We start from the raw sequence: 23280 nt of genomic DNA, 5'->3' as shown, positions 1-23280 counted from the left end.
AGCATGAGGATAAGTATTTACTTCTTAGATGAATAGACCTTGGTGGGGAATAAAAGTTGATTAGAAAATGCTTTAAGGCCACATCAGAAAGCCTACAGTTTTCCCTACTATTTATTTTCTCAACCAATGACCCAGTTAAACTTTGAAGGGAAAGTAAGAAAAATACAGCACACTTTACAAATCTGTAACTTCAGCTTTATCAGACATTGGCTGTATAATGACTGCATCAATTCATCTTTACTGATTTATGATTAAGTCATTAATATTTGGTGAAGGTGTTTCGAACTGTGTGAGTTGATATTACTGACCCTTTTCTCTTTGACATTCATGAACAGATGAGTCCTGCTCTGTCACTTCATGCAGGATGTATGCAGGGATTGTAATGCTCCAGATGACTGAATTAACATCACGGCCCAATTAACATGCAAATATACTTGGAAAACTTTTGCACAACCTCACAGGACTGGGAGTAAACAGGCTTTGAGGTACAGATGGACATCAAACTCAGATATCATGGATGACAGATGGAGGACATTTTTTTTTGTTCCTGCAGAGAAATGGACAGCACTGTCATTATTTTGGTCTAGCGGTATAACAGAATGACACTCTCTCTATCTGTTTCTGTATTCATATCTTTTTACTGCTCCAAATATCTCTATCCATATCTGCATTAGGATTTAAACCCACAGTGGGTGTGACCAGACCTGGAAGGGTTTTCTTTTTTTTTTCTTACACAGAATGTCTTTGCAAAATCATTATTTTTGTTTATGTTATTTTCTAATGGTTCTATTTCCTAAGAATAATATTTAAAAATATTAGTAACCTAATTTAACCCACCCTGAACCTGAGCAGGCAGCTTCTGAGCTTGCTGTACAGTAAAAGCAGCATGCAGGGTCACAGGAACATGGCCTTTGTTAGTCCTCCTGGCTTCATACTCTGACTGACCTCTTGCTCATAACCACAAAATAAAGTAAAAACCTCCCACTTGCACAGTGTTTTGTTGCATCTCACAGAATCCTTCTAACAAGACACGTCTAAATTCAGATAGAGTGCTCTGTGAAAGGTTGTGGCAAAAAAAGGTGATAGGAGGCTGGTGGTGGGAATTATCAAATGACAAAATTGGGGAGAAAATGGGGGAAAGTTCTCTGAGCTCTCTGTATTTACATTCCAGCATTTAATGAGAATGACCCGTGTGATTAGAGAAACAAAGCGGAGAAATCAATAATGTAAGTTTTGTTGCACCTGCGAGAATGTGTGAGCTCCAACTGAGGAAACGAGGGAATATTAGTGCATGCAAATCTCCAAGTCTGGTTTCTCACCCAACCATCAAATTAAATGCTAATTGCATTTATCTCCATGTAATGTAGTGCTATGCTGAAGAGTGGCTAAACAATATTAGGCTTGGAGTAGTGTGTGTGTGTGTGTGTGTGTGTGTGTGTGTGTGTGTGTGTGTGTGTGGTTTCCTCTTTATATAGTACACTGTAATATGAACATTGAGCATGTGCCAGGATCACGGGCCATGCCCTCAGTGGTGTTCTTTTCCACGGTGGATGGTCTGCTTTAAACAGTGTGTGGATTTCCTAGCATGAGGTTGGCTACACTACACCGACTGCATTGCATCCATCTTTTAAAGGTCATGATAGGTGGAATTGATTTATGTAGGCTAGAGCAAATGTTTTCTCCATGCGATAAAATTACGCATTTGCTAATAAGTCATGTTGAATTTGAATAATAACACATCTCAATAAATACATATTCATTTAAATGGATTATTTCTAGTTGTCTCTGCTCTGCACTCATTTTGTGGACATTTGAAACAGTGTGTGTGTGTGTGTGTGTGTGTGTGTGTGTGTGTGTGTGTGTGAAAGGACCCACACTGCTATGGTGGAATGATAAACAGCAGAGTAAATGTAGGTGGTCCATCATGGGCAGTGGGAGTAGGAAGGAGCCACAGAATGACAGAAAAGCAATCAGTAAGAGAAAGAGAAGGAGAGATGAGTGCAGAGAGAGTGAGAGATGAACAAATTTATAGTATAAAAGTAGAAAGAAAGAGGGATGGGCAGTCAGAAGGGAGGGAGGTAAAGAGTGTAAAGTGTGTTGGGATTGTTGTGTCAGGGAGGGGAGTGCATTCATCATCCTCTCTGTGGATTTCGAAGGGTGACTCTGAAGGAGTGACAGCATGGAGAGTTCTGTCAGGGTTATGGATCACTCAGAGGGCCAGGGAGCACCATCCTAGAATGTGAGCACAGCTCCTATTAGGTCCCAGGAGGGATGGTAATTACTGCCATGTTAAATGACTTCATAGCCTAGATTCATGGGCTCTACAGAGAACTGTGGCAATGCGTTCCTTGAAATGTTTTGTATGTGGCTGCTGTTTATAGGATGCTGCACCCAGCAGCCCATTGTCGGGAATTTGCCAGTTTCTAAACCCAACCATACCACACCCATTTGTGGCCAGAAATCCAAAAGAGCAAAAAAGAACCTATCTGGGTGGGAAGGATGGTATTACTCTCTCTTTCTCTTCTCTCAATCAGACTGATGCTATAGCCAATTGGTGCACTCTAAGCCAGGATGAACAGCAGTTCAGAAAAATGCAAAGTAAATGTGTTTACCTTCACCTTTCCTGTTTAACACTGTTGTATGATAGGAGAAAGTTTGTCATTGGATGGGAATTGGCAAGCACAAAATATTTAATGCATTTGCGTTTAGGAGCATTGTTTTGGAATAAAATGATTCATTTCATCCTTGCAAGGGGACATAATCATTTTATTAGGATTACAGATATAATTCAACTTAATATTAGGTTTTTAATATTACACAACTACTTTTTATTTTCCCAAATTTAATCAAACCCCATAATGCAACCATCCACAGAAACAGACTAAACCATTTCATTTTGGAGATAAAGCAAAGAAGCAGCAATTATTTCAATTTTACACCCAACTGAAGCCTATTATAATGATCAAGGCCAAACCATTTCACCAAAAGACAGGTTTATATTTATCTTATGTTCTGTAAAATGTGCTGCTAGTTCACTTACTCACTTTTATCCTGGTCAGGATCGTGATGGATATGGAGACTATGCTAGGAGAGCTGGTAGTGAAGCATTGCTGTTAGTCAAAAAGTGACAAAGTAAAAGTGTTGGACAAACCCTTATATAGTCAACACAGAATGTCTTCTCTTTTGCTCAGACCACAGAAACATCCAGCCTGTGTCTGACTTCCCATATGGTCTCAGTGCCAAAATCAGGATGAACTTCATGGGCTACTGAATCATTTTGTATTTTTTCCTTCATGGCCTTCAGGAACCCTGACATTTTTTCGCATGCAATAGTGGGTATGCATGATGTTCTGATCTAAATCCACTGCAGTCTCTACTCACATCTAGACAAGCTATCCACAGCCAACACTGTGCTCTTTGACTTCTCCATTACCTTCAATACTTTCCTTCCTCTCTAGCTGCAAAACAAACTCAGACTGATGTATTGATGACCTTACTGTGTCCTGGATTGTGGACTGACATCACATCCAAGGTTATAGTGAGCAACATCTCACTTCCCAAACATCCACAGAACTGTCCTTTTTTCCATACGTGACATCCAGCATCTACTATCTCAGACTAAAAATTGTCTGAGAACTGAATTAATCAGAATATTAATGTCATATGACACCAGAAATATCATCCACACCTTAGCTTCAGTCACATAAAGGAGCTGGTGGTGAAAGTGGACTCTGAAACCAGTCACCCTTCAGCCAATCAGGGGGTGTAAAGATATTCAGGTCTTTCTATGTTTACAGCAGGTTACTGGAATAGAATTATTTCTGTACTTTCACCCGCTGGGGAGAACAGCCCCACTGCACTATAATAAGCTGATTAGGATCACCAACTCCATCATAAGACTGAGTCTTATGATGAACTCTGGATGCATGAGAGAGAAAAGGACACTGGCAAAAACATCTTAAACAATTCTGCCCTCTCTGGTGCAATATTCAGGAGATCTCCATAAAATGAATCTGCCTCCAGGAACAACAAGGTTTCTTCTCATCAGCTCAATGTTCATTTTCCTGCAAAGACCTTCACAAAGATCTACTGGACAATGTTAATAATTACTAATGACCAGTGCATAATTATTAACCGGTTGTAACTGTGAACTGTTTATTTTACAATTATTTAAAAAAAATTTAATATAAATATTATTAAATTATTAAACAAAACACCAACATTTTTCATAATGTGCCTGGTTTATTTTGCCTTTAAAGTTTGTCTGACAGTGTGTGTGCTAATGTAATATCTAATATAATATCTGTAATATCTAGAATGTTTTTTTTTATCATTATTAATAAATGTTAGAGTTGCTCTATAATTAAACACAGGTGATTAATAGTTATAAAGTTTGCGCAGGAAACCTATAAGGCTCTATAATGAATAGTAACCCTTGCATTACTCCATGACTATATGATGTATTTTTTATAGCACATTATTAGAAAAGTGTTCAGAATGTTTTCTCTTCAATAGCAGGACTTTTAAATACAGTGTTTTGGATTTAATTCACTACACATTAAGGATAAAGTGCTGCATTTTCTTTTGTCCACACATTATGTCTGAATAATATATTTTACAGAGATTTATTGGATTATACAGAAGCTCATTAGCTCCTTCAGAACAGGTCATTATCACAGACATCAAATATATCTCCTGCATTCTAAAAAATTCTTATTCATATTATAAAGTTTAAATATGCAAGCTAATGCTATTGAATTTTTGTACATTATGCAGTGTACATGAACTGACTGGTATGTTTCATCAATGGATTATTGAATAGATTTAGCTCTAACACAGCAGGTCAATGATATGCTGTCTAGCACGTCAGATCCTCTGGTAATAAAACCTGGCATCATGTTAGGAGAGAAAAATAACAGAGGAATTAGCTAGGTGTGTGATGCCAGCTTGATATCTATATCACATATGTAGCCTAAACTGTATGATTTTTTAAATGGAATATTACCCAGAACACTATAGCAAGAGGAAAAACAAACAAAAAAAAAACAGTTCTTCAACCTCAGCTACATCATCGAGTTCATAATTGGTCTCAACTTGGAATGTGTGTCAGATTCAGCTGCACAAGCTGTACTAGTTCATGATATCTTCTAACACATTTTGTTCTGTTTTTCAAAAATTTAACAAGTTAGTTGTCTAATGTTAACCAACACAACCCGAGCATTCAGTGACCAAGGATGAATGAATCAGTGACCTGTTGCACACCTCTGGTCTTAACCTGATGCCCTGAAAACCTTTTTGGTAAATTAAAAAAGTTAAATCTGCATTAGCACCTATTTAAAACACATTACGATTGAACGATTCAGTGTATTCATACTCAGTATTAGTTATCTCACACTCACTGCCATGCAGTACGCACATTATATGGTCACTATATGGTCAGTATAAGGTATACAGACACCTCACCATATCACTCATGTGCTTTTTGAACAACTTGGTCCATTTTGGCTGTTATAATAACCTCCTCTTCTCAGGGCAGGATTTCAGTAGATATTGGAGTGTTTTGGAGTTTATTCATTCAGCTATGAAAGCATTAGTGAGATCAGGCAATGATGGTGGGTGAGGAAGCCTGGGGCTCTGTTGGGATGAGGTCACGACTTTGTGCAGGACACTCGAGTTCTTCTACTGCAACTTTAGCTCGCTTTGTGCACAGGGGCATTGTCATGATGCAGCATGTTTGGGCTCCTTAGTTCCAGTGAAGGAAAATTCAGTTTGCCATGCAACTTGGATGATGATGCTCGGCTTTCATCTTAATGAATATTTCACAGCCGTGTTGCCATTTCTGTGCAGCCATAAGCATGGGGTTGTCATATTTCACTCTGACTCTTAGCACCTTGTTTGCTCACATTTCACTTTTTTTCCCCACTGCTTTACACCAGTCATGTGCGTATGCATAAATTGCCACACGGGGAAGTTATAAATAAAAACAACAATAACTGGCTGTAAAAATGAAAAACAATCATAATCTGACAAAAAGAAATTGGGAAAACCAAAGTGTGACAAAGCCTGTGATTTTGATTAAATGATGCCACAAAGTCCAAGAGTCCAAGTGCCTGAAAATCTGACTTTTATCTGCTTTGATATCTGATTCAACCATGACAGATTTGATTTAAGAAAAAACAAAAACGCTGAAACTCTCAGGAAATCATGTTCCTAAGAGCTGTGAGTCAGGTTCAAGTCCCACTTGTGCAGTATCGTGTCTTCTTACTACTCAAAATGAAAGGAAGAATAGAGCCTCTCTCACTCTCTAAGTTGGTGCCTACATGGTGGAATGGCAGGGTCAAGCACTTAGAGTTCCTCTCCAACTGCAATGACGGGTTTGACAAGGATGCGTGACAAGAGTTTCAAAAAAGATGCATGTTGGGGGCTACATACTCCTGACTGTTAGTACTGCAGGGAAACAGTTACGACTGTAGAGTCATTCTTCACTCTATTGGGATCGTTATCTTATTAAAGCACATAAAATGCAACTAAACATACAAAGCATGTTATTTCTGCCTGATTAAGCTGTTTCTTTGCTCAGCATGTTATTCTTCCCCACTTTACTGAGTTCTCCAGGAAGAAAGCGGTTCCCTGCTGCTACTTTCAGACAGCCATATCAGATTAGAACATTTGGACTCCATGGCTGATTGATTCCCCAGCATCCTTTCTCTGTCACTGGCCTGTACAAATCCACACGGAAAGATTGGAAGAGTTCCTTGCCCTGAAGCTCTCAGGCCAAAATTGTGGTTTTCTGCACACAGCAATATCCTTATACGCTATGGGAGAACCCGTTCTTTGGATTTAAATGTATATCAGTAAAAATATATCTTGTGATGGTGTGGCATGCACGGAGGGTTCGTTCCTGACTAGTACTCAGCATTCTGGATTTAACGTAACCCTAACCATGATGTTAAAGATGAATTAATGTATTCTGTACAAATGAATAAATCAAAATGTAAAATATATTTTTTTCTTTTCATTGAAACTGTTAAGATTAATAAAAAGTCTAGCACATTAAAGAATTCCTTGGTTCATCCCTCTGAGAAACCCTTTACAGCCTTCAGGCTTTTTCTTCTTAAAATGTAATAATTATTTTAGTAATGATGATATGTTTAACATCAGGGATCATATTCAGTCAAGCCTTATTTTTAGTCAACAGTGAGCTGCACTTTAGACACAATTTCATGTGACCTCACATTCAGAGTCAGTCACAGTTTCAGAAAAAAGTGTATTACACTGTACCTTCGCTTGTCACTGGAGCGGTACCTTCAGGAGCATGAATATTTAGTATGAATCTTTATCCATAAAAAGCTGCATGTAGAATACCTCTAAAGGGTAATTACAGTCCTACTCTGTTCCTTAAGTCAATGTTTCCCAAAGCAGGGTCCATGACACAGAGCCAGATCATCCATGTGTTATTATTATTGTTCATTTATTTTCTTACAATGATAGAAATACATTCACTCAAGTCATGTGTATTGTCACCTTCTTATAGTTATTAGTCTTTTTGAATGGCTGCTTGAATTAAATAGATTCAATCCTAATCTCAATAACAAGAACAAGAAGAATTCAGCCTGTAAATAAATGTCAAATCGGACCTAATGTGTTAGATCATTGAAATGTTTAAGAATAAAGAGCTATCAGGCTCTAATAACAGCCATTATTAACAAAATAAGCATAGAGTTAGTTCATATCCTGCACAGCTTTTTAAGATCTCAAAAGATTACCAAACAAGACTCAGTGTGGCTCAGGTTAATTAGGACAATAAGTGGAAAGAGGAAAGTGAGGGGATATAATGGATGTATGAATGGATGCATTAAACACACCACAACTAATGATGCATTGATGGATCAATGTTACACTGATGGATTTTATGCGCATAAATGATGTTTTTTAAGACATCTTAAAAAGCATGAGAATACATTAGACTGGGAAATGAACATTTCTGAGGCCTAGTACTTTGTATGCAGATGTTTTTTTTTACTGAGTCTAATGTGTTCATATGAAGATGTTTTTTAACATCCTGTTTTTTTCTTTAATATCCTGTGTATTCTATCACCCTATCGTTGGGAGATCTCAGTCTGAATCCCAAAAAAGCCACAGTCACAGCCACAGCCATAGCCAGGAGTATGGGAGAGCAAAACTGGCCATGCTCTGTGGGTGAGGACTTAATCATAGTGACACTGTGAGATCATGTATGCAGAAGATGGCAGGTATTCCTTTGTGTGTGTGTGTGTGTGTGTGTGTGTTTGTGTGTGGGTGTGTGTGTGTGTGTGTGTGTTTGTGTGTGGGTGTGTGTGTGTGTGTGTGTGTGTGTGTGTGTGTGTGTGTGTGTGTGTGTGTGTGTTTGTGTGTGGGTGTGTGTGTGTGTGTTTGTGTGTGGGTGTGTGTGTGTGTGTGTGTGTGATGCTGCCCTGTGACACAGCATGAGCAGTTTAAAAAAAGATGTGGCTGGCTGGTTTCACATATCTTGCAGGAAGCATGTTTGTCTTCACCCTTTCCAGGCAGGTAGCTTGTGGTGTCACAGGGAAGGACAGGCTGGTAGGTGGGTTTTGGCAGATGACCAAATTGTTGAGAAAATGATGTAAGAATAATAAAAAGTAATGAGTTTAGTGCTGCTATTAGAAAATAAATATTATAAAATGTTACCTTTTAAGGGGCCTTTATTTGTCACATATCCACAGAGAAATTCTTTCTTTGCATATCCCATCCTTGGGGGTTGGGGTCAGAGCACAGGGTCAGCCATGATGAAATGCACCTGGAGCAGGGTGGGTCAAGGGCATTGGGTGGCAGCTTGGCGGTGCTGGGGCTTGAACCCTGAGCTTCCGATGAATCACCCAGAGCCTTAACCACTTGAGTCACCACCACCCCCAAAAAATCTTTCTTTGCATATCCCATCCATGAACATAAAGAAAAGGTTAATTAAGAATATAGTACATTCAAAACCCTGTCATTGTAATTCATGCATGAATTATAGAATTGTAGAATTATAGAATGCCAGAACACACTATGCAGTTAATTTGACTTTGAATTCTACTGTGTTTGTAGCTCATAACATTGCCATATGTCCATGATGAATTTGGAGTTTTAAATGTAAAAAACGTAAAGACCAATGTCTTGGGAATGTTTTTTTTTTTTTTAAATATCCTGATTAATTTGTTAGGGAGTTAAATGAATGTGGAAATGTGTGAGTTAGCCCAGAAAGGCTCAAACTCATCTGTAGTCCCTGGGCAGGTGTTAACAGGTATCTTACATTAGCTTACATTAAATCATTAAATACAGCATAACACTATTTAGGATATAAATCATATGATTTAATAAAAAAATATTATTCCTTATTTGCAAACAGTTTAGACAAATTCAACAACCAAATCATTAATATATCTGAGTTCACCCTGTTTTCTTTTCCAGGAAGTGTAGGAAGCGGAGCGCGTGCGCTGTACAGAACAGAAGAGTGCCACTATTTGATCCCTATTAACAAAATGAAACTGTACTTGAAGGCTCCGGATATTAAATCGGAATTAAGGTGTAGGAGTAGGAAGCCAGTCCCACAGACAAGCCTCCAACAGCGCTGTTAAGTTTGGTTCGTTCACTGACCCGCAACGAGGCTGCCTTTTCCAAAACGCCGTCTGCGTCACTGTTGCGCGCGCGCGGAGCTCCCTGGCCAATCTCGCGCCACTTTGGAGCTCGAGCGTGACTGTAACGTTTGGAGGCAGAAAGGAGCCGCAGTCTTTCCTTATACAGTAAACTTCATCAGCTGTGCGTGTGCATATCAAAGGCACACGTCTTCCTCCAGCTGTTCCTTTCGGGTTTATCACAGCATCAGACTGGAGTGACTCAGACTGGACGTCGAAGCAGCGCGTGGGCATTACGATCTAGCACCGGTCCAGCAAAGTGCGCTGATTTAAATGAAACTGGATTTTGCAAGGGTTTTTTGTGCACCAGCTTGTCGTGCATAAGAGAATGTAGAGTCTGTGATGCTGCCGATGCTTTTCGGGGATCTGTACGCTAAAAAGCTCCATCATTTTTCTGCTTCTCTCTTCTGAGTCACAGCAACACACTGAACGAGTAATCGTTTAGTGCGAAAATAAAGCAAGATCATAGGCTTTATATGAACTGTGGGCGATTTTTTGGGGGAATTTGTAACGCATCATTTCAACATAGTTCCATCACACTGAGGATTTTGGCTGAGTCGTGAATCGAGTCTGATTCTTGGCGAAAAAAGGTACGTGCCAATAATTTATAGCAGCATTAAAGCCTTGCAGATTTGCATAAACTCATTCAAACGTTTGCGCGTTTTTTCGCTAATGTTTGTAATAATGTAATTACAGAAAACTTTCAGTACACAGAAGATAACTTAAAATGAGGATTGTTTCGCATAAATACTTTCCGTCTCTCTCTCTCTCTCTCTCTCTCTCTCTCTCTCTCTGTGCTGGGTATAATTTTTTTCTTGGTCATTCTTAGTATAGAGAAAGTGGCCTTTCTGCAAGATACAAACCCGGATTGATCAGTGTATGCATTCTTAAATGTCATGTTTGATAATAGGATTGAACCACGCAATCTGTGTAGGCTGTAAGAATGCGTGCGTGCATGTGCGCGTGCTTTGCTTGTGTGTATGTGTGTGTGTGTAAGAGAGAGAGGCAGAGAGAGAGAGAGAGAGAGAGAGAGAGAGAGATGCGATGGTTTCCGTCCAGCAGCAGAAACTGTGCAGCTGTCCATGGTGCTGATTTAATTGCTCTTTATCAACTTGTCAAGAAATCAGCAGGCCTGGATATGATTTTAGCGCTTGGCCATTTTAGTTCTAGCAATGGCTGCCAACCTTCCTCTAGGAGATCTACATTCCTATCGAATTCAGTTTTCGTCATGGCACATAAATGCTAAGAACCTCACCTCAAGACTGATTAGTTTGAAGATGTTCAAGACCACTTGCCTCTTTTAGTCATTATCAATCAATCATGAGTGAAGAGTGTAAAAGTTTTGAAATTTATCTGCATTGCTGTTAAATTACTTGGTGTATTAACACTCTAGCTCTCTTTTAGACAGCACCCAATTATATGGAATGATATGCGATTGTATCTTGCTAGGCGTATGATGTAGGTTTCTACCGAGATCTGAATGTGCCGTATGTATGAAAGGTGAACAAGACAATGCATTTCAGTGACAATTTCAATCCAATATTTGGGCACCAACCTCTTGAACTTTTTCCTGTAGATGGCAGTCTACCTCTAATGTTTACTTCCAGTTTCATTACTTCTCGTGATAAGTTGCTGCCAGGTCCCTTGTAAGTGCAGCATCATTGCAAAGTAATAGGGTATTACTCATTTTGGCATGGTGACGTCTGCAATCATGTAATTGTCCTCTCTAACAGCAAATAGAGCCAAGGAGCATTTTAGGACAGGCGTGATTAAATTAATGAAGGTGCCTTTTTTTCTGGAAAATAAGTAGTTTCCACAAGTAACTTACCCCAGTGGATTTGTGCAGAAATGTTTTTCTAAATTAGATTTTAAATGGATGATTAAGAGTAAGTCATTGTTCTTGCATGTTTAATTCTACCTTATGTGTCCCTTTGGACATCATCCAGGAGGTGAGATGTTGCATCTGGTTTAGCTCTCAGACATCAAACAACCCAACCCCCAACCCCACCCCACACTACCAATGCTCATATGTCCAATGAGACGTCAATGAGACCTGAGAGAGCGAATTTATTGTTCTGAGGCTTCACTAATGTAACCATTAACATGACCCTTTCACTTCTATCTCTTAAAGTTTATTCAGACTGATATGGTCCGTCATACGAATTATTCCCCAGTGAACACTTGTGGTAGCTGAATATATTTTACCACCAGACACTGGGTCAAACGTCCTGGCCACAAATGTGTTATATCGGTTTAGGGCTTCAAATAGTTCTCTCAAAATGTCAAGTACATTGTAACTCACAACTAGATGCACAGGAGATAAACAATGTTGGTCTGTTGCTGATTAAATGATGTAAAATGATGTTGTTGAAAAGTTGATAGTTGAAGTTCAGCAAACAGATAAAATTATATATCAAGTGGAAAAACTTTAGTGGTGTTGAAGGCTAGATGCAGATACCATGAGGCATGAAAATGAACTAAAAATAGTGATCTGATTATATGTAATTTATATCCTTCACTCACAGGTGACCCATGAAAATACTTAAACTGCCTGCCACCCATTTCATTAATGAGGAAGCTGCATACTTCTAACTGGCGATGTGTTAGCGACTTGCCTTAGGTGAAGAGTGTTAATCTAAATGGTACATTGTTTTTCTTTAGAAAGGGTCAGTGCATCACATTGCCACTTAACAGCAATCATGGTTTTAGCCCATTGCACAATAAGTTAATTAAAACACAGCTGTCTCTTATACAGACGTGCTCACTTGCTTGATTAATGAAGTGTCTTTCATTTTGACGGAACGTCTCAGCTGTATGGAGACGGGACTTGTATAAGAGACATGCTGGAAGCTGTTTTGTATCGCATTGGATCACAGCTAGACCTCTTTCCACTGCCCCGTCTCTCTGGCTGACTAACACAGGACCCCTGCCGCTCAATTATCACGGCTGTGCTCAGTCACCAGTGCGATTAATAATGCTTCATAACCCACTCGTTGTCGCTCACCCACCTTGCACATGGTTAGGACCTCATTTCAGTGCTCGCTGTGGTTAACACTATCCAAAATGGAAACAAACAACAGGGGCTGATGATGATCATTAGCCCTGATTAGAATGCAGCACGATGCGCTCTGTTTTGGGGCCGTCGCTCAGGAGCGGGAGTTATGCACTTCCTGGCCTGATCCAATGAGCTCAATGCTATTGAGCAGTGTCATACGCTGACATCGCTGCTGACTTTTAATGCCTGGTGGAGCTTTAGTTCGAGCTTAGCATGGGGTCCAATCTGTGGAGCATCATGAGTAAGGCTATTATTTGGACATGTTCTGTGACATTTTAATAAATGTTAAGGGAGGGTTTTCTCTTCATATGGTGAAATATATCCACTTTGTATAGGAAAGGTTTGACGATCTGTCAGAATGAAGACCGGGAAACCTTTATACACTGATCCGTCAACTAACTTGCATCATCTTTATTCCTTTTTAAAGAGTTTTTATTCACTAAGTCCAACCAAAATGCATTATTCTGTTCCACAGGCTGACATTTATACATGATGAGTCAGTGAATATTATTAATACCTCGCCAATTTTACCACTCTGATGTGTCACACGTTAGGCGGCACTTTGTTTGAACACTAACGTCTTTCTTCTCAGCATGGACAGCTATGATTTTACCCAAAATTGATCCTTTGCCCCTCAAACTGGGGTCTGAGGACCTATTTAATTTCACTACAGCTGTGGAAATTACAAGCCATTATTACCAAAATAACTATTTTTTGTTTGTTTCAGGTTTAGCTACAAACTTTTAGCCAAATTGACTCATCCTTTGAAATAAATGGGATTTAATCCAAATTTCAGCAAAATCAAAAACAGTCTATGGATATGATCAACATGATCTTATTGTGTTCTGTCAGTGGAACGTTCAGGAATAAAATGCTAGCCCTGAGAAATATTATTTAAATATTGTTCATGAAATGCAGGAGAATCCCTGTTTTACAGTCTACATTTGTTGGACATATAAATTTGATCCATGGATTTTTGTGGAAGCTGTGAAAAGAAAGAGATAAAGAGATAAAGTCTCTGTGTGATATGTAAATGTCAGAGAGATGCCACTGTTGTTCTGTGCAGGTGAAAGGAAAGCAGTTGACAATATTAATATTTTACTGGATAACTATGAAATACAATTTATTTATCTGTGTAATTAAAGTTGTTATGTTATCATTAATGCTGTCCATCACAATAATATTGTGATTGATTGACAAGCAGGGATCCCTCATTTCATATTTTGAGAAGGATTTTCTTAAATGTCAAAAATAATTTAAATGACTGAATTCTTATGACACTGAGCATAACAACAGAGCTGAACTCAATAACAGTTTTGTTTCGGTTTACTGTATATTGATAAAGCTTTAATGAGATGTGTGGTGGTGTTCGGATTAGAAAGCTAGCTAAATGAAAGAGCTGCAGTTTCAGTAGCAGGGGTATTTGTGACTGTATGTTATATTTGAAGTGTCTAAATGTCAGGACATGGCTCACGGTGGTTTAGATGTTAGCATATTTACCTCTGAGGTTGGGGGTTTAATTCCTGCCTCTACCCTGTGTTCATGGAGTTTGCTTGTTCCTCTGGGTACTCCAGTTTCCTCCCTAGTCCAAACACCTGTCATAGGCAGATTAGCCAATGAGTCTGAGTGTGTGTGTGATGTAATAGATTGGTGCCACATTTAGAGTGTCCCCCTCGTTGGCCCGAGACCACTAAGACAGGCTCCAGGCTCGCTGTGACCTTGTGTCAGTTCTCGAAGTTGATGTGTTGGAAACAATTTCACGTTTTTTGTGTAAAATGTTTTGTTTATGAGTGAGGAGAGCAGCAGACAGGAATGTTAGTGATAGTACTTTTGTGTTCGGCTCACACACTGACATTAGTGACAGGAATTTTCATTAGGCATTTGATCTGTGCTGGTGGCGCTGGCTTTTAAACCAGACTACATCTTTGTGTTATATCACTGAGAATTGGGGTATATAATAAGTTTGATCAAGAACATTCAAGCATTGCTATCTGTCAAGTTTTTATTGAGGGGCAACTGCATGGCTGCTGAAGGGTGACAATAAGTCGATGTAAATGTCATATCAACATGCAGGTCTCCCTCATGGGGTAATGTACAACACTACATGGTGCCTTATCTCTCTAGCATGCGGGACTGGCACAAATTCATTTTACATGGTCATAGATTTAAAAATGAAAGAAACATACCTTTCTGGAAAGCAGAAAAGAAAGAAAAAGCAAGAAAAGACAAGATGAAGCTATGGTAAGTGGAGATAATCTAATGCTGACATAATTAAGGACAATAACTGCAGGCTAAGCCATGAGTAAGGAATAACACACAACAGACTGCGCTGTTATACGAAAATAATGCACGCCAGGGGGTGTGATGTGGCACGAGGTGTGTAACAGCATAACAGCACAGTCTGGAGTGTGTTGTTCCACTTATACCACAGGGATTTGCCAATGATTACAATGTTTAATTTATTAATGAATGACGTCTGCATTTTAACAGTTTATAGTTAGACTTAATGATGTGGAACGTCTGAGAGACGTTAGTGAGTTAGTTCCTGTTCTCAATAAGCAATCATTTCTGTACCAGCCTCTCTCTCTCTCTCTCACTCTCTCTCTCTCTCTCTCTCTCTCTCTCTCACACACACACACACACACACACACAAACACACACACACATACACAGCCTGTTATTTTAGCTGTCTTTAAACAAAACCTCTGATAAACCATAACAGTGAAACCACCAAGTGAATAACATTGACTATTTCATTATATTGGCACCTGTCAAGGTGTGGGATATATTAATCAGTCAGTTCTCAGAATAGATGCTAAATTGTGATGGATAGATGATTGGGTCAGACCATCTCCAAAACAGCAGGTCCTGTGGGGTGATCCCAGTCTGCAGTGATTAGTACCTAACAAATGTGGTACAAGTGATGAACCACTGTCACGGGGATCACTGATGGACGTTGAGCGTGAAGGCAAGCCTGTCTGGCCTAATCCCACAGAAGAGCAACTCTAGCACAAATTGCTAAATAAAGATAATGCTGGCTATGATAGAGAGGTGTCAGAAAACACACAGTGCATCACAGCTGCAGTCTGGTCAGAGTGTTCATACTGACCCCTGTCCACCATCAAAAGTGCCTACATCACCACTAGACCATGGGGGACCTACACAATATTAGGCAGTTGGTTTTAATGCTATGGACGATCAGGATGAAATATATTTTGTTAAACAAATTTAAAATCCATTTATTATTGTAAAATCAGTATAGCTGGAACCACCTGTGCTGTTATATGAAAACAGTACTCACCTACTGACCAATCAGATTCAAGCATTTATCTGTACTGTGCTTTTCAAAAAAAGTTTGGCATTTATTGGGGTCACCATCATCCCTAGAATTGCATCTGAGCCTAAAGCATAGGTCACATATGACACATGATTTTTTCGGTCATTATTGTCATTGTTATGGTTGTCTAGTCTCACTAACATCTATGGCCATAAGCCACTCCCGTTGTAACCAAAGGTAACTCATGTATCTTTTCCTCTAGCCAAGTGAAGTGTTATAAATTTACCAGGAGGAGATGGTGATTTGCTAAACTATTAAGCAGATCTGAATTTCCAGACATGTTGGCTAGATAACATAAGCTTGTTTTATTTAAGCAGCTCTGTGGACTCAGTAGTCAACAACTTCATAAGACTCTGTGCTGAAATGATTGTCAGGCACTCAAGTAAAGTGCTTGAGAATCATTACTAAAAGAAAGACATGTCTGTCATATTGATTTGCACCACCAATGCTGACATCACACATTTCTCTAAAAACTGACGTGTTTTGAACCAGCTTTTTTAAAATTCAGGAGAATTTTCTCACTTCACCATTTGCTGACTCTAGACAGCTTGGACGCAAATAATGCTGTCAACTCTAATTTTGCTTTTGGCTGGAAGCAGATCAGCAAAAAAAAAATATGGGAAATGGAGCTTAAGTCAACTCATGGAATTGCAGATTATTTACACTGTATAATTGTACACTGTAATATTTCTGTCATATGATGTGGCAATTATGAAAGAGAAGGAGTGTAATATTTACTATGACTAAGTTTCACAGTAATGAAAACGTTGGATTGATTGATATATCCTTGAAAACCTTGGTGTTGTGAACGTCAGTTGCGTATGCAGTTTTAGAGTTATTTTTAATCCCAATTTTATCATTTTTTACTGTGACAAATTGCTTTAAAGAATGTTAAGTGTAATTTAAGCCATGACCTGACAAGCCCTTTTCCTGATTAGCTTAACAGAATGAATTAAGATCATTTAAGCACTAGCAGACACTAACATTTCTTGTGTGTCTGTAACAGGTCATATACTGGCTACGAATACATGACTGTGCTAGTTATGTGATGCTTTCCTGTCAGCGGAGACATGAGTGCACTTGTATATGTAACAAATGTTAAGGTCTGAATGTTGTTTAAGGCAGATTGCATTGATTTGTGTGTGTGGAGGGACACGGCAGCGTGATTCTTCATATTGGACAATGAGAAACACGACCTTTCTGCCTTGAATCTTTACGTTCCATTCTGGCTGACTGGCTTTTAAAAGCAGCCTCGGCCACTCCAGTAGATTAAAGGCATGGCCGGAGGAGTAATATGCCACCATGTGCTTGTACGTGGGTCGTAGATCTTTTCACGGGTCCATCGCCAAGGTTACTCATATTGACATATCATGTCCCCGCTGGTGATGCACCACTGCAGACTTCCTGTCCACTGTGCTCTATATTCTGACTCCATCAAACGATGAGGAACTTCTCTACTGACAGTAGAGGTAGAGGTAGTGGTAAGTGAGTTGCCTTGATTTTAGTTAATTTTCAGAATACATTGTTTATACAATGGGATACTCTCATTCTCATTTATCCTTAATCGGCCTTCTGGCTAACAAGTATATAAAGTTCAGTAATGCTTTATAGTAACTTTCATTCAAATTGTGGTTTAAATCTAATTTGTGCTTGAGATGTAAACAAATGAATATACTGTTTTTCTTCCTAAATTGTAGAACCCTGCCAATTCCCACCTATCAGCCCACTGTTCCCTATCACGTGATAGCTCCCGGGCTAGGGTGGATGAAGACATTCTTTCTCCGAGACACGTGAAGCCACCACCACATCTCTTCACACTACTCATGTTGCATCACAGGGCAGCTGATCACACTTGAAGGAAAGTGCTATCCAACCTCTTCAGAATACATGAGCTCACAGATTCCCATGATTGCCTAGTGTCACTCTTATTGACAGGAGAGAGGATATTGCCTTCCCGCCAACCCAGACAGCACAGTCAATTTTGCTCTCTTGGATGGCTACAGCACCATCAGGATTCAAACTGTGGCTGGCTTTAAACCAATAATCTCTTAGTTATAAAATACTGTCATGTCGTCTCTGTTTGTAACTTAATGGAACCAAATGGAACCTCTTACAGGTATTAAATGGGTAATAAATACTACACCATGCACCTTAGCTACTTATCCTTTTCTAATAAGTGACCACTAATAAGCTTACTCTGAGAGCTCGGAGCAATCTAGTTAAGGAACGAGCATAGAACGGGAAATGTAATTATTCTAATTGTTTACTTGCCTTCATCCTGTACTAAGCAAAAAACCCACAGCCGTACACATTCATCTGTTGCCTGTATCCCATTCTCTCTTTTAGTCTCTCTTTTGTTTTTGTAAGCCGGGTCAGACTCCACGTTTTACAGATGATGCTCATGGGGCTTTGCACTTCTCTATTTTGTCTACTCAACAAAACCCTCTTTAGGGACTTTACACTAGACAGGGTTTGTTGATACTAGTGCTTTTTCCACTTGGAGTGCGGAGCTGTTTGAATGGGAGATACACTCTTCTGACGGCTTGTGAAAAATCCGTCTAACACTCACGCCATTCTTAATTCTTAACTTCTTATTGCGAAGATCCTGACAACTACAGCTAGTACTGCTGGTCCGGAGATCATGATCACGCTTTCTTGGATTTTTGGCTCAGTGACATGAGCTGAAGGTGTATTCACGATGAACAGGGCCCTGGACAACTGCAGTAATATAGGCTACAAACAAATACTGCACTTAAAGCCAGCCTCGATCTGCAGGGTTTGAGCTTAATAGTGGCAAGAATAAAGTGATAAATAAAGTTAAAAATCTTTGTTTCTTAAATGGTTGAACACATCATGTCAGACCTGACAGATTTATCAGGTCATCATAAATCATGTTCACGGTGTTAAAAACTCTTTTGAGAAAAAAAAAAAACTAAGAGAAAGTAAGATAAGGGAAGGTTAGCATTTCATAATGGAAGTTTTCAGAGACAAAAAATGGGCTTAACTGTCTGAGTGGTGCGAGAAACATCTTATTCACAATTCACAAATCAATGGAGCCATCTAAAAACCCAAGCCGGCAGTTGTAGGATTTATATCCGTAGAGTTCTGGAAATGCAAGACAATCAAGTTAAATCTTCCGAAAATATCTTGACACAACCCTCACTCCTACAGAAAAACCCAGACAGATTTAATCTAATCTAAAGGTTTGGGAAAAGAATTTTTCCTGTTGTGTCTCTTTTGGAAATTAATATATAATCGAATATTATCATTACATCGGCACCTGGGTGATTCAGCTGCTCATCAACATGAAGGTCCAGTCTCTTGGATTTAAACCAGTTGCCAAAGTCACTAAGATGAATTGCAACACACCGTGATTACTGTGTGATTTAAACCATGTTTGTTTTAGCCCTCTTTGCAGGTTTTAGTTTCTTGTAGGACATTTGGTTTCTTGAACGTCTTTGGAAATTTTGTTGTTAATACTTTTTCTATTTAGGAACTTTAATATCTAATTATACTTAAGAGCCCTTAGCATAAAATTACATGAAGCTGGAAGACAAATTTAGTTATAGCTCTATTAAACCCTTTTTCCAGGTTTACTTGTGTACAGACAACAAAGACTAATTGAACAATTTCTGGCAGTTCCTCTATACCTGGGCATGTTATGTCATACTGAGGAACATTTTGAACTGGTTTATTATAAAGAACCATGTGCCTTTGCTCCAAGTCAGGTCCTTGAATCAATTGATCATCAACATAAGCCCTAAATGGATGCTTACTATGTTTAAATGTAGTTTATCTACCATTATACTCAGCATCAAGTACTTCTTGTTCAGATATATTTTATTTTTCAAAGATTTAGCCATTTCGAGTGCTAAAGATAATTATATCAAATATCTGATATTTCAAACAGAACTATCACTGTACACAGAGCAGATGATTAAGCTTTTTTGTGCGTGGTTTATTCTACTGATTTTGTAAAGTGCACCAACATAATACCACTAACAATTAATATCCAATTCTTTGCTCTGAACCCGAACTCAACCCTAAACCTTTTTGTACAAACTTAATTAAGGGGTTGGAATAAATGCGACGTACCATTAAATAAAAACACAAAGAGTGGGGCCAGAGGGCTTGATAGTTAATTACAGGCTGTACATAGCAATTTTTTACTGTTCTGTCCTAAAACATTCCTGCTTTAATCCACTCTGCTTTTTTTATGAATAAAATTGCTGCTTTCTTTAGTGTACCAATCAAAAAAAAAAAGTCATCTGATTATACGTGTCCGACTTTTATGGTCCGGTATTGCTTGTGCTGTGTTATTCATTAATTTCCTGTTTCCCAAGCAGTGGTAAAAGCGTCAAAACCTTGCTGGTTATTTAAGAGGAAACGTTTATTTTTCAGCTCTCCTCATTGCCTCACAGCCAAATATCCTAGAAATGGTTGACTTTATGACCTCTTCATAACCGTTAGTATGCAGCGCTGCACTGCTGGGATATTAGAACCAGTAAGCCCATAGATTTAGATAAGAACAGTGTTTACGAAGCTTTTTTCTTTTTTCTTTCTTTTTTCTATGCTTTAAATGTCAAGAGCAGAAACACTCTTAAAAATGGCTAAAGGAACCCTCGAGAATGCTGGAAGTAGCCCGACCAGACGGCTGCGCGTTTGCTTTATGGACGCATTAGTATTCGGAACACGCAGTGAGAGCTCATGTTTGCAGGGATATCATCCTGCACGCTCTGTCTAGTGCTGCCCCATAGTTTACTTGTCCTTATGAAAATTACCCTGGAGCCAGGCCAAATGCACTGAGAACATGGCCGTGCGGTGCCAGGCCTTGATCCATGCCTACAGGAGCACTGCTTCAATTTGCTGACAAGACTTCTTAGGCAGCAGGCCCTGTCGACTATTGGATTAGAGAATACAATGATGGCTTGTCAAACAGGTAGCCCATTCTTTTGTCAGATCTGACAATAGCAGCAGCCTTTCACCTAAGCTAGCTAGCTAAGTGCAGTAGATGCATTAATCTGTATGATTCGCTTCTGCTCCTGTTTTTCTTCAATGGATTTCTGTTTTTTGTCACGGCTGATTAATTGTCTGCTACAGGAAATGTTCTTCTATTCCCTCATTTTTTTATTCCATGGACATCAGCACTCTTGAACCTTGCTTGTTTCAATTGTCGAGCATTGAGTTTTTCTCCTAAAGAGCACACGTTGGAGAAACGGCCGAGTACGAGATCAATCTGTGTCTTTTTTTTTTGAGCGTGCAATAAAACATAAGTAATGTTTACTGAGGACATCAATCAATTATCTAATTATCCATCAGCCAATCATGTGGCAGCAGAGCAATGTAGAAGATCATGCAGATACACGAGAGGAGCTTCAATTAAAATACACATCGAACATCCATCTACAGAAACAATGTGATCTCAGTGACCATAGTGAGATTGGGCTGTTTTGTGTTTCAGATACTGCTGAGCTCCTGGGATGTTCACACACAACATTCTCTAGCGTTTACACAGAATAAATCAAAACTTCCAGCGTTCAGCTGGTCTGCAGGCAGAAATGCCATGTTGATGAGAGAGGTTAGAGAAGAATGGACACACTAGTTAAGTTTGCTTTTTGCTGCCTCAGCTTCAGGCTTCACGGTTTGATCTTCAGCTTAGGTTACTGTGAGCGTTTCTGAACACCTTCCTTCTCCTCATATGAGCATGGGTTTCCTCTGGGTTTCTCCAGTTTCCTCTTACTGTCCTAAAAGTGCAGACAGCTAGATTTTCAGTGCTAAATTCTCCTCCCTTTCTCCCCGTGTTCATGGGTTTGGCGCCGGATGCATACTGAGCCTGACCAGGATAAAGCGATTACTGAAGATGAATGTGTGATAGATATTTGCTTTCTAATTTATGTTGAGAGCACTTTGGGATTACTAGGAACTGTAGATGCTGAGCATAGAATTCGAGTTACTGGAAAGGCAAATCAAGACACTCTGGGAACAGAAAACCTAGATAACTGCCTAGAAACAGCCCTGATTTTAGCATCAGATTTAAACATCAAGGTTTTGACACCAATCAACATATCAGACCGTTTGTCTGTAACCTTTTTCCCCAGGATGTTGGTGTTGCATTCCAGTGGAATGGAAATCTACTTGTCAGACATTTTCAATCAGTATAAACAAATGAATTATTTGATCACTGAAAGTCTGATATAAAATTAGTTCTGTTGGGATAACCTTACACAGAATTTTAGTGGTTGAAGATAACACCTTCAAATTTTAATTGCTTATGACCAAGTACCTGAGGCATCTCAGAGAGCACAAATGGGTTTGATATCAACATTTACTTTGAAGATGTAGAAGAAATATTTGTGTTTTTTTTTGTTTTTTTTTTTTGTAATTTTCTATGAATATATTACCCATGGTAGGCCAAATAAATACAGAAATACACTTATTTGTTAAATACTCTTGAAGTCCTGAGTAACTACGACAATCTCCACTGTGGAGTGCGACATGATAAGAAATTCAATAATGAACATCCTGTATGGCAGCCCAGAAGAGGAATTTCCATTTTTTGGCCTCTAGTAAAAAAAATAAAAAAAAGCTACAAAGTAAAAGTTGTTGAAAACAGTTTTTCAAAAGATTCTTAGGGAACAATGATAAAGTAATTTTTTTAATGACTGGGATATCAGAGAAAGACCTTTTAACCACAGAAAGAACCATGGAGAAAATCCTTTTTTTTTTTTTTTTAATTTATTATAGTCTCAAAGCAGCTTCAGAAGCATTCAGGGACTTAACCCCTAGTGAGCAAGAAAAGGGAAAATCTCCCTAGGATAGAGCAAATCTAGGAATGAACCAGTTCTCAGCAGGGGGAGCCCATCATCCTGGCCAGCAGTGGGAAATCATTTCTAGCACCCAAGTTGCCAAGGCCTTCTGATTTTATTAGAGAACTTGAGAAAGTTATTAAACCAAGTTTGAAAAAGGGCAGATGAACAGCTCACCAGTCAATAATGTAACTTGCACGTGCTCCACATTTTATAAACATACATTTTTAGCCAAATATTAGCATTTTCTGGCAGTTTCATATTTTCTAAATACAGCTATACTGTTGATAAGAGCTTTAAGGTTCATTTTAACCTTCATTTTTAGCTACCCCTGAATCTGTTATTTTAATCCATTGAAATTAAACCACAATTGGAAAATATGACAATATATAAACAAAATTTTATAAG

At 38.9% G+C, this 23280-nt stretch overlaps 1 protein-coding gene across 1 annotated transcript in view; it reads left to right on the top strand.

Moving 5' to 3' along the window:
* The first annotated feature begins 9644 nt into the window (after nucleotides 1-9644).
* The window catches only part of nlgn1 (neuroligin 1), a 248512-nt gene continuing 234876 nt past the window's right edge, over nucleotides 9645-23280 (top strand). The window contains exon 1 of the mRNA XM_058401015.1: nucleotides 9645-10264. The gene's annotated coding sequence lies outside the window, so the exon portion shown is untranslated. The remainder of the gene's footprint in view (nucleotides 10265-23280) is intronic.

This window comes from Hemibagrus wyckioides, linkage group LG10 (genome assembly GCF_019097595.1).
Source record: "Hemibagrus wyckioides isolate EC202008001 linkage group LG10, SWU_Hwy_1.0, whole genome shotgun sequence".
NCBI lineage: Eukaryota > Metazoa > Chordata > Actinopteri > Siluriformes > Bagridae > Hemibagrus > Hemibagrus wyckioides.
The sequence above is the reverse complement of the archived record's forward strand: the minus strand, read 5'-3'. Positions and strand labels throughout refer to the sequence as shown.